Consider the following 13,412-nt stretch of genomic DNA (forward strand, 5'->3'; position numbering starts at 1 on the left):
TGACCGTCAATGTGTTGAGGGCCCTGAAGTCTGGACACATACACCACTCCCCATATTTCTTGAGCACCATGACCACGGGCGATGAATAAGGACTAATGCTGGGACGAATGACGCCTACTTCCAAGAGTTCCTTGATGATTTTTTCAATTTCATTATTTTGGGCAAACATATATCTATATGGGCGCACATTTGGTGGTTGGGCCCCTAGGACCAAAGTAATGCTATGATCATGTTCCCCCCTCGAGGGTGGAAGCTCATGAGGCTTTTCAATGACTGGCAGATGGTTGTTTAGGATCTATTGCATCTCAGGATGAATATGAAGAGAAGTGGGTTCGAAGGCCTGGATGGCATTAAATTGGGCTATAACTCTATGGTGGCCCTTTTTTAACAATTTTCCCATCCGATGTGAGTTGATGATAGAGGGATCACCTGCCTGGAGTCCGCAAAGGGTATGTGTGTGGTTGTTTTGCTTAAAGCTCATATATAACTCCTGGAAATCCATTGTGATTGGGCCAAGTGTGCAAAGCCATTCAACACCTAGGACAATGTCGCACCCTCCCATGTGTATGGAAAACATGTGGGTCTTTAACTGATAATCCCCCATTTGAAGTTTGACATTTTCATAGCGGCCTTCACATTTCATTGTCCCCCCATCAGCAATTTGGACCTGGAAGTTTGAAACTACTCTGAAAAAACAATGCACTCCTTCCGCGATTCTTTAATGGATAAAGTTATGTGTACTACCACTATCAATCAAGACTACTACTGGGTGATGCTTAATAAAACCTCTAATTTTGAGAGTTTAGGGAGAAGAAATCCTGCCAAAGCATGCAGCAAGATAACTGGTTCTTCAGGTACATTGTCCGGTTGGTTGTCCTCATCTTCCTCCTCTGGTTCCTCAAGTGGTGGGGCTTCCTCCGATGAACTGTGATCAGTAGCATCAATTTGAAAGAATTTGGGCTCCTTGCATTTATGCTTGGGGGAGTATTTTTCATCACACTAGCAACACAATCCTTGCTTTCTTCTTTCCACCATTTTCGCTGGTGACACCTTTTGAACCTTGAGTGTTTGGGTAGTGCTTTAAGCCTGGGTGGGGCGACCCTTGGCTATGAAATTTGGGTGATTGGACTGGGCCACTAACGCACGTTCTACTTCACGAGCTATCCTGCAGGCATGAAGCCATGAGATAGGGTGTTGCAGTTGGACATGGGCTTGTATGGCTTCTTTGAGACCACTGACAAAACATTCCAAGTAGAACTCATCTTGTAGACCTCCTGTGTGGAAAGCTAAGGCTTCAAAGGCTATAATATATTCATTCACTGTTCCTGTCTATCGGAGCTTAGTGAGATGACCCAAAAAGTTAGATTCATGGTCAAAGTGATCCGTAAGAGCTTTTGTGAATGTCTTCCAAGTCACGGGCCTTCCATAGCAATGTTGATGCCACTGCCACCATTGCCATCTTTCATTGTCCAAGTACATGCTACCCACACTAAGTTGAGTCGCATCATCTCTGATGTGATTCAGTGTGAAATATTGCTCCATTTGTGCTATCCATGTGGCCGGATGAGAGCCATCAAATTTATACATGTCCAGCTTGGGTGGTCGTGTCTGGGATTGTTGGTGGTTGCCAAAGAGGTGAAGAGAATGGCTAGACTCGCCCTCAATGTTTTCATTGAAAATATATGCCTCCGCGCGTTCCTCCATCTTTCCCTTTGCGAGTGTGTCAGTTAAGGTCTTCAACGACGACAATACTTCATTCAATTTTGATTCAAGGTTGTCGATCTTCTCATTGGCCATAGCTTGAGCTCTAGTTTGTACCATGCACCGATCCGATGCACTTAAAATTTGGGACTGCCCGAAATTTTTTTGACGCTAACAATTGAATGGTACCACCTTGCTCAGCTCATCAACCTGATTCTTATGGGCTAGGTCTCCTATAAGCATCTCGGGGGTCTCCCATAAAATTCAATGTTGCCCAAAGTACTGTGAGAATCACGCCTAGGTATAGTAACCCACACAAATAGTCAGATCTGTGGGCGAACCCTCAACTGCAGAGTATGAGTAGGAATGTTGCAGTGATCAAACCCCCGCTGCTAGATCTGAATGGCGGATCTGATTGTTGCGACTGCTACAGAACCCAAACTACTATATCTGGATGGCGGATCTGTTAGATCTGATTAGCGGATCTAATGGATCTGAATGGCGGATCTGATAGATCTGAATGGCGGAACTAATTGTTGTGGCTGCGACAGAACCCCACCTGCTAGATCTGATTTTGCAAAGATGATGCATGATCCAAAGAGAGAAACAAGAGCTATGGTCTCAAGGAGTGTCAAGTGCTACAGATCGCAATATACATAAGGGTCTGACAGTAGTACTCGACCCAATCTTTTAGGGCACTAACCAAGGAGGATCAACCGTACCCTTAGTTGTACAACTCGACTACCCTATCGTACGCGCGAGTAATCTCCCTGAGTTCCGTTCTCGGTGTACTGCAGCAGCAAGTCGACCGACAGTTTATCTATGGCAAGGTTTCAAGAGAGCCTGGGGGGCTTCCGATATACCCAGAGGGTACTTGGAAGATAGTCTGTGTGCGGTTCTGTCTAATGTGCTACTTCTCAAAGGGGTACCCACAGGGTTACAAGGGAGTCCACAAGCGTGACCACCTCTTGTATTTCCTACGTGCATGCCTCCCCAAATCCGTAGGTTTATGCGCTCAATGAAAGATTCCATGGTTTAAAGACGCCAGAACATGTATCTAGCCAATTTTTTTTTTGCTAAAAATTGGAGATCCCACCGACCCTGGAAAGTGCTCTGATACCACTTGTTATGCTCTTGACCTGCGAGAAGATGCAAGAATACAAAATATGCAAATAAATATACCCAAAACACAGAACAATTAAGAAATAACAACAATTATTTTATTATTCAGAAAGCAATGTTTACTTGCCTCTTCGAGGGGGAAACCTCCAATAGAGCTGGGCTCAATTACAAAATAAGACATGATGCTCCTCGAGGGGAGTTTCTATCCTTTATATAGGATTCATACATGCAATACCATGGGTCAATACCATGGTTCTTATTAATATCATCTATCTAATACCATGGTCCATTTACAACTAACTTTGGTCCCATCTTTAAATGCAGGTCAACCACTTACAATTATTAATATGGGCTTTATTGACTCTTTACTTAACTATAACTATGAATCGATCCTATTACATAAATAAGGGGGTTAGGGTTGGACCATAACAGTTTCTTGGTGCCAATTGAGTTATGTCCCCTCTTAGAGAGCTATCGTAAATCACAATGGTGAAGTTTTGATAACTTTCACACCTGAAGCCATTGCGCAAATGCTCCTAGTGATAATCCTAGAGTCAGCTAAGCCATTGTCAATAGACTCTCTCACAGAGCTCTACAAGAATTTAACTTTTCCCTAGAGAGCCAAGATCTTTGAAGTTCTTTTTCCTGAAGATGCCCAATTACCAAAAACCAATCCTCCATATTCATCTTCCATGTTCCCTAAGGGAACCAAGCATATTATTTCCATCATCTCTTACATTCTTAGTTATCATTCTGACAAGTGGGTTGATGAGGCCATTGTTGGCTTCCTGTCAATTTTCACCACTGGTGAGCAACTAATCATCTTTAATTATAGTTATTTTATTACAGAGGCTATACATGATCATTTTGTCAAATTTTCTACAGAGAGAGCTTTCAAATACTCCTCTATTTTAGTGTACATACTTATTTATCAACAAGCAAATAGAATCCCTTTCACCTTGTAGAAGATGGATGAGCAGGGAAATGCTCTGTCAATCATACAATGAACATCCTTGGTGAGAAGGAATTCCACATAATTCTCTTTTACAAACTTTGTGGACCAGTTATTATACATAGTGGTATGTATCCTACATAGTGATGTGGAGCCCAGGATAGGTGAAGACATTCAAAAGGTTTTACATTTCAGTGATCAAGTAAAGACAGGGGACTGGTATCTTTATCAGACCTACACAGAAATTTAGAGATGTGGGTGAGTGCTTCCACCCTACAAACTGCACAAATTTGTGCGTATGAGAGTTTTCTCATTAGAGTACATTAAAAAGATGATTCACATGGATGATATACATTTCATGGAAACCAAGAAGAAGGCCCAGTTCAAGATTAAATCCAAAGTAGGGCCTTTTGTCTGCAATACCAGATCAGCTGGTAAGGAAGCCAATTTGTTGTTGAAGAAAATGAACTTTAAATTGAGTTTTACCTAGTCTTGTAACCCTTTCGGCTTAATCTCGAAGCGAAGGGTGGAGAAAAAGACCACACCTTATTCACATACTCCTCGACTAGAAATTGAGCAATATATGAACTAATCTCAATGGGTAGAAAACCACTGTAGGAGGTAGAGGAGCATATTCTCTCTACTACAACCACTCAAACACCCCTACCTAAAGAGAAATAGGAGAAAAAACCAAGAGAAGAAGAATCTTCCCCAGTGATGGAAATAGGAGCAAAGGATTTCCTAGTTTATACAAAGAAGCAAAAAACCAACTCTGCAAATGTTTTTCAGTAAGACACAAAAGAACAACAGACTATTGTAAAGATAGGTCCTCATGTGTCTAGTAGAGAGGAGGATACCTTCATAGGATCATCATCTTCATCTACTTCTAGAGATCCTTTAGAGACACCAAAGGTAATCGATTTGGCTGAAGACACTGCTGAGCCCAACATTTTTGCCAAATAAAAGGCAATTAAGCAAAGGAATGAAATGCTAAAAGCCTCCACTTATATGCAGTTTTGGAAACAAACAACTGTATATCAGGACAAATTACTATCGACATTCAACTCAGAGAAGGGAAAAATACAGATAACATTTCTATAAGCTAAAGTACTAGCTCCCAGGTCACCTGCAGATTACAAGGAATCTGTTTTCACTTTTGAATCACAACATATTCATCCCATAGACCAGATGGACCTACAAAAACAAAAAAATTGAGGTGATGTATTTTACACTCACTAGCATTGGCATGTCTGCCTCTAAATTGCATGTATCACTAAATAATCTATAGTCCCCACTCAGGTTAGAAAGGATTTCATCCTTAGCCAAGGATACTAGAATCAAGACACTGGAGAACTTGGTGATCAAGTTGGGATATACTCCCAAAGACATCAAGGTAGTTGAAGAACTTCTGAAAAAAAGGATGCTGACATAGCAACCTTGAGAAAACAATTAAAGTTGCATACTATAGAGGATCCACGGGCCAAGGAGCTATGAGAGAGTGAGAAGCAAAAAGAGGATATTTTCAAGATAGTCATCAGACTAAATAGCCAAATCAGAGACATGGAGATAGAGTTAGAGAAACTGCTTAAAGAAAAAGAGCAGACACAGTAGTTGGCCATAGTTCCTCTTACTGCAATTCCAATTCCAGTGGCCACAACTACAGGGGCATCTGCATCTACATCAACAACTACAATAGATTCAACAAGTGAATTGGTTAGAGCCATGGGCATTCTAACTATCTAGGAGTAGGAAATTGCTAAGCTAAAATCTCAAATTAAGACACTATTAGAACAAAAGTTAAAAATTGATAATTTTTATGTGGCAGAGTTGCAAAAAACCCATCAATTAAATCTAAACATTGAGCAGTTACACAGTGAATCAGTTATGGGTCATAGTCTGGCCCAAGCGAGAGAACATATATGGAAAAAAATTGGTGAAGCCATCACAGAAATATGGCCTTCTATACAGATCATTTTTGAACAGTAGGAGTTAGTGCAGAAATCCAAAGAGGTGATCAGGCAAACTAAAATAATCTAGGGGAAGAAACTTGGGGAAGATACAACCATCATCAAATTTATGAATTCCAAGAACAAACAAGAACTACAGGAGCTGGGAATTCAGGATAGAACAGAGACCATCCTGGAGGTGAAAAGGATGCAGACCAAAAGGACTCTTATGAATCAGCTGGATAAAAAATGCTACAACTTAGAAATCAACATAGACATATTCCATAAGAAGTTGCAGGTGCTAAACAGGAAAAGTCTGCCAAAGTTGACTAATACAGAGAATGAGCTCATGAGCCTAACAGAGTACCAAGATAGATTAATCAAGATTGCCCAAGACAAATCAAAGTTTGTAGGGATCAAAGGGAATATCACAGGGAAGGCATTCATGGAGGCCTTAGATTTTGATTTATTTATTAGTCATGAGGTCAGACACCTATTTGTCATCAAGCCAACCTTTCAGAAATACACAGATGTGGATGAAAGCTACAAGAAATTGATTAAGTTTTCAATCCCAAGTGAAGATAGGTAGGATAGATTGTGCGAATTATTGGAGTAATCCGTAATGGGACAGCAAGGCAAAACATTGCAACAGTTTTTGAGGTCCTGTTACCAATAGTCTACCTAAAATATAGGGCCAACATTCAACATTTTGAAAATTCCTATTAGTTTGTTCTAATTTTGTAATTAGTTTAGACATTAATAGGATTCCATCTTGATATTTTGAATCAAGATATTTTGTTAATATTTTTGTATAAATACTTCAAAAATTGAAGTATTGGTGTTGGGATTAGTTTTGAAGAAAGGACTTATGTTGTAAAGAAGCTCACAGAGCTATCATTGATCATATTTCAGTAACACAACTCAAGCATTACATGATTCTTGTGTCAATTACATTGGTGAAGTGCATCTTTCTTTGTTAAATGTTTTCATCATTTTTTCATATATATTTCTGAAATCTAAATTATTCTAAGAAGAGTACGAACAAAATTTGTTTAAAAGTACACTATCTGACTTATGAATAATTTCTATGTTTTCTACTGAAAATTAAAAGCATAATTATTAATTGATCTGTTTATTAATTGGATTGCTTAATCTTTTTTTTCTCCTCCACACCATAGACTTTAAAAGATCCAATGAACTTGCCTACCCTGCCCTGTAATTTTAGCCTGTAAAATCTGTGTTTAATCAATCAAAACCTACGAATCCATTGCCCAATGGGCTAATTCCACTATCTCAACCCAAAAACACAAAAAAGCCAAACATGAACATGATAACTAGCCTAAAATCATCAGTAAAACAAAGTTAAATCATGAGGAGAGACTATGAGCCCCTGAGCCAACACCACTCATCTTTTGATATATTTATACCCCCAACCATCAAGATACCGTAGCATTGGGTCAGAATAGACCACGCCCAAAGAAAGCAGACCAATCCATGGGTAAGGGCATCGATTGAAAACCCATAGCCTTTCAGATACCTGAGCCTGAAACTGACCCTACGTCTGCAGACAACTAACTCCATCCCGTCGAACAGGGACCGCAATGCCCCTCCATCGAGACCATCTCGAATGTGTAACACATTGTTCGTGTTGTGCAACCCATCCATGGAGACTAGGACCAAACAAGGCTGAGATATGATGATTGAAGAAGAAATCTATGAAGAAAAAACCCTAACACTTAGTGTGCAGTGCATTTTTTCTCCTCCGACCTAGTTCAAAAAATAAAACCATATTTAGATTTAATTAATAAGCAAATAAAAACTTTAATTCTTATAATAGACTTACAATATAGCAATATTTTTAACCATGGATATTTACGCCACTTTACCTTAAATATTATTAACTTGTAAATAGGTTTTGTTACAATACCATGGGCCAGTACCATGGTTCATAACTAAAACCATATTTAAATTTAATTAATAAGAAAATAAAAACTTTAATACTTATAATAAACTTACAATATAACAATAATTTTAACCATAGATATTTACGCCCACTTTACCTTAATTATTATTAACTTGTAAATATGTTTTACTACAATACCATGGGCCAATACCATGGTTCATCAATAGGACAAGCCACAACCATGGTTCATCAATACCACATGCCCAAAAACCATTTCTCATTTTAAAATCAAAATATTTTATTTGAATTTAATTTTATAACATTTTTATAATAAAATCTAAAAATGAAAAGATTATAATTACTTTTGAGATATATATAAATCCTTTATCACATTAAAATATATAAAATATAAATAGTAGCTATAAATTAATATTCATTTTACCATATAATTTAAAATAATAATTTTGTAACTATATCTTATTTCATTCATAAGCACATAAGAACTTAATACTTACAATACTATATCTTATTTCATTCATAAGCACATAAGAACTTAATACTTACAATATAACAAAATTTTTAACTATGGATATTCACCCCACTTTATCATGGATATTATTTAAAAGGCTTTGTTACAATACCATGCATTAATACTATGGCTCATCAATACCACATGCCCAAAAACCATCTTTCATTTCATAATCATAATATTTTATAAATATTTTTATTTAATTCATTTTTGGGCAGACGAAGTATGGAAGAGTTGTCATGTTATGTTATCTAAATATGTTGAATTGGTCAAATTACATAAAAATAAAATTAATTAATCATTATAATTATTAATTAAAACAATTTTTCACTCACTGAAATTACATAAAAAATAAGTTATAAAATAAAATAAATAAAACTATTAATTATAATTATTAAAAATTAATAAATAATAAATAATTTTGTCAAAGGAACTTACTTAAGTGGAATCACAATTTGTGTCCCAACTAGTGTGGGTTTAAGTCTTAGGAGACATGTTGGCCCTTGTGGCATTAATGAAATATTGGTTCTACCAAGTGGAATAGTGACCGTGGTTTCTACAAAGTAACTGATTTTGATGAAGGATAATTTGATGATCGGTTAATTGAATAAAAAAATCTATTTAACATATTAAAATAATGAATTTTTTTATGATAATGATTTTGAAATTCATTTTACTAGATGACGAAGATGATGATGAACATTCACTAAAAGAAGGTAAGAGATAATTGGAATTCTTTAGCATTTTATTTCTATGCTAAAAAAGAAGTGACAATCTGCCAAATCCTTGGAAATAATGTTAATGTTGATTTTGATAATATGTCATTGCTCCCTTAAATGTGGTGACATGAGAAAGAGTTAAAAGAGGATTTTATCATAAAAACGTGATTCTTTTTCTTTTGTATGCAAACGTATTTACATTATATTAACAGGAAAAAATGTACATAGTTTACATCCACGAGTGCATTCTTCGCCTCTGTACGAGGAAACCTAAGACAAGAACTAGAAATATCTGCCCCAAGAAGGGGAAACTAGAGCTCAAGAAGTTTACAAATGAACTAACAATTATCAAAATGAGGATCCTAAGATCTAACATCTTTGTATTGGGCATTTGTAAACCAAAGATGACTAGGAAGGAAAAATGCATGAGTGAGCCTCGTGGTTTTGTTCTTCTTACTTGTAGACCAAACCAAAATAGATTGTGTGTGGTGGTTACCACTGAGCCAAACTAGACTAAAGATTACCAACCTGAGGGACGTCATGGAGCTAAGAGATAAGAGTTTTCCACATTGGTGCAGGTATCAGGAGCCATAAAGCTTTGTAAACAACATTTTTTCCACATTGAGCTAATACAAAGGCCCAAGCCATGGAAGCTGGACCAAGGAGATGTAGCCTAGGAGGGGTGAGCTCCTTCATCAAAACACTATGTTAATGTGTCCCTTTGATGTTTTGCTACACTGTACATGATTTCAGTTCAATATTTCTTTTTGAAACTATTTTGCTCATGAATGTCTTTTAAACCTTAAGGAAATTTAACTGATTGTATGCACAAATAGCTAATGAAACCTCAGCATAAGGAGCAATAAGGAAGCACATATTTATAAATCTGTAATTGTTATTAGCACAACAAAACTAATCATACAAAAAAAGATCAAGTTGGTATTAGAGCAAAGGTTGAATTGCTTGATTGCTTGAAATTGTGCAATTAAGGTTTTAATGGTTGCAAAATTGTGATGCTTACAAGGTTAAAGTTGCAGAAAGGAAAATGGAAGCTATTGGTTGCAACTCCTATGGTAATGCCCAGAAGAAGAAGAGCCACAAGGCCAAAATATCCACCACCCAAAGTTCCAATTCCAGCTGCACTTAAAACTCTTCAAGTTTTTTCTTCAATTGAGATTGAAGAGGTACAATCAGTACAAATTTTTGAGCCTGAATCCATAACCATTATGTCTAGAGAAAGAGAGCCTGAAGGTCCCTCTTTAGAAGAGGAAGAATTCAAGAAAGCTTTCTATACTTTGACTGAGATGGTTAAAGTCCTCTATGAAGAGAGGAACACTAGAATGGTTGGAGAGAGTTCTAAACCTCCACATGGAGAAGGAAGCTCAGAGGACAAAAAAGATGAGAAGAAGAATTCCAAAGGGAATGGTGAAAAGCCACCTCCATCTCCACCATCCTCATCATCTTCCTCATCATCTCCATCATCTCACACAACATCATCTTCCACTACCACCACTGAAACTGCCCATACTCATTCCAAAACCCCAAAAGGAAAGACTCCATTATTGAAATTGGACATAAAATTCAAACTTCCCATGTACAATGGAGAGGTGAATGCAGAAAAGTTGGAAAATTGGATTTGACAGTTGGAGGTATACTGTAGAATTCAGAACCTTCAAGAAGACGACATAAAGATCTAGTTGGCTTCATTGAGGCTAGAAGGAGTTGCACTAGTTTGGTGGGAAGCAAAGACTCAAGAAGAAATGAAAATCCATGGTAAGATATCCATCACTTGGGTTGAATTTGTTTATGCAATTATAAAATAGTTTTATCCTTTAGCTTATATGCAAAAATCCATCATGAGTTGGCAGAATTTTAGGCAGCTTAAAGGCCAAACAGTCCAAGTGTTATGAATATAATTCATAACAATTAATTAAATAAATAAATATAAATATTAAACAATTAAATATTAATTAGGTGAAATAGTAATGAAGTTAAGTGAAAGGGCATGTCTAAAAGACATGCCCATTCACGAAAGGACACCTGCTTGGGTATATAAATGTGGGTCCTCATTGTAAACAATCATCACTTATACATTTTATATATATTAATAAATTATTATTATTAAATACCTGTGTGTATTTTTACATTCAAGCCTACAAGCTATCAGTTTTCTTGCTTTAGCCATAGTTTTTATGCTTAAGTGGTATCAGAGCCATGGCACACGATATAATCATGCGAGTCTTTGAATGTTGTTCACCGCACAATGTGCCATTATGTTCACGTCTTGATTACATCGAGCAGTCTTGTGTTCAAGAAGCAATTCAGTGATTAGAAAAATCAATTGCAGAAGTAAAAAAATGTCGAAAGGAAATCAATAGTAAGACAGATGATAGCAACGGTGAAACAAAACTAAATGAAGCATTATATGATTATAATGTTGAAAATGAAAATGTTGTAGAAAATTATCAAAATGATGATTCTGATGTAGCTGATATAGATCAAGAAGAAGATGATCAAGTTACCTTGTTGGAAGAAGAGGAGCTTGCTAGATCAGAGGGTAATGATACAACCAGAGAGATTGAGTTTGAATTTGGGATGGACCTAGAATTTCAAGCACTATCTATATCTTCTAACCAAGGCAATACAAAATATAATGGAACAATTCAAAATCTCAGCAACTTAAGTCTGTGATCAATCCCTGCATCAATGGCCACACGCACCAAAACCATCGAAATCATCCATCCTCTGCGAGACAATCGAAATATCGTGGATAATACTGCACAGTTCATTGCTCACAATGGCCCAGAGTTCAAGAAGAGGATAATATTATTTTTGCCACAGAATGTAAATACAGATGGCAATATATATTTAGGGGAGGGATTCAACAAAATGGCAGAAAATGGAGATAATAATTTGGAATGACTGAGGGGACAAGCGTTATTGTTAGATAATGTCTTCAATATCATAGCAGCTAAAGATTTCGAAGAAACAGCTGTGGTTGAGTACACGAAAGGTTACAGAATGTCCATCATGGAGTTTGTGGCGGTGGAACTTTCCAGCGCCCTCTTTGCCAACCTACCATTGCCTTCCAGGACCTTGAACTTCGATAAAATGTCGAACAGGTTGCCATTGTATTTTGAGATTGAACAACGAGTTCCACTTAGGAGTCCTAAGCAGACCACTCTTTTAGAGAACTTTATCAGAGATGTCCCATCGACAATTACGTTCTTTCTAAGTTCGGTCTTCTAAATTATGTTGTTATAGTTTCAGATGGCATGGGCAACGGTATTAATGAATGTAGTTTGTGCTACATGAAAGTTGAAGGTAATGGAATCTACATAGCGAAGGTGGAGTTGAATGAGGGGAGGACCAGAGTCGTGGAAAAGCGGGAATGGGGTGAATTTGTGGCGTATTGGATTAATGAGATGCGTACGCAAGGGGCCTACGAAATGCCCAACAAATGGTATGCCCATTCTCGAGAAAGAAGCGCGATCAAAGTCTTTAAGTGGCCACAACCATGTCTTATAAAACACGAAGTAAAACTTCTAGGTAAAGCAATGGGTGAGGTTGTGGATGAGCACTCCCTCAAGGCGGTGGCTGCGCGGTGCCGGAAACCCATCACGCCGACTGTCCACGCTGCCTTTGACCATGTTGTCATGCACACAATTCTCAACTGACACCCTTTCCTGTGCTTCCGTCTGTTTATTCTTAGCGTTTCCACCACTTCCCGCTGCCTTATTACCCGCCAAATGTCATAACCTTCCGCAATCGTATGGTTTGTATATATATATATATATATATATATATATATATATATATTAAAGTTATACATATAATTTTAATATATTAAATTTAATAAGACTATATATATTTAAAAAAAAAAAAGAAAAAAAATCAATATTCACATTAACGAGGAGAGGAGATCCATCCAACATTTACAATTTAAAGTTCGTGTCTGCTTTGAAGTAGGTATTTTGGCAACAATGTGTCGAAATTTGCATAATTGAGAGAGATACTCGGTCCTTAGCGTTATGAGATTTGTGGAGCGGTGCGTATCACTGCCAACGAATATACACACATCTACGTTAATATATATATAATCATAGAGATTTGCGTTAATATTCAGGGCATAGGTATATCACTATAGAAGTAGCCATCACAGAAACATATTATAAAATAAAATTAAAAAAAGAAAAAGAGTATTTAAAATTAAAATAATAAAAAAATAAAAAGTGTTAAAAAAAGTATTTAAAAAAAAAATTAGAATGTAAAAATAATATATTAGAGTTAAAAAAAAATTAGAGTTAGAAAAAATAAAATAAAATTTGGAGTTACAAAAAAAATAAATACAAAAAAAAATAAAAATCCAAGGGAGTATTATTGATAAGCTACATGACGAAACGATGCCCAGATTACATCGAGACGACAAACACTAAGTGAAGTAAATCCACAACATTAAAGCTTTGAGGATAAAGTTTCTGAAGGAAGGGGCTATGTTATGAATATAAATCATAACAATTAATTAAATAAAATAAATATA

The sequence above is a fragment of the Pinus tabuliformis genome, chromosome J (assembly GCF_031772625.1).
Source record: "Pinus tabuliformis cultivar Carrire ecotype Pingquan chromosome J, CPIR1, whole genome shotgun sequence".
Taxonomy (NCBI): domain Eukaryota; kingdom Viridiplantae; phylum Streptophyta; class Pinopsida; order Pinales; family Pinaceae; genus Pinus; species Pinus tabuliformis.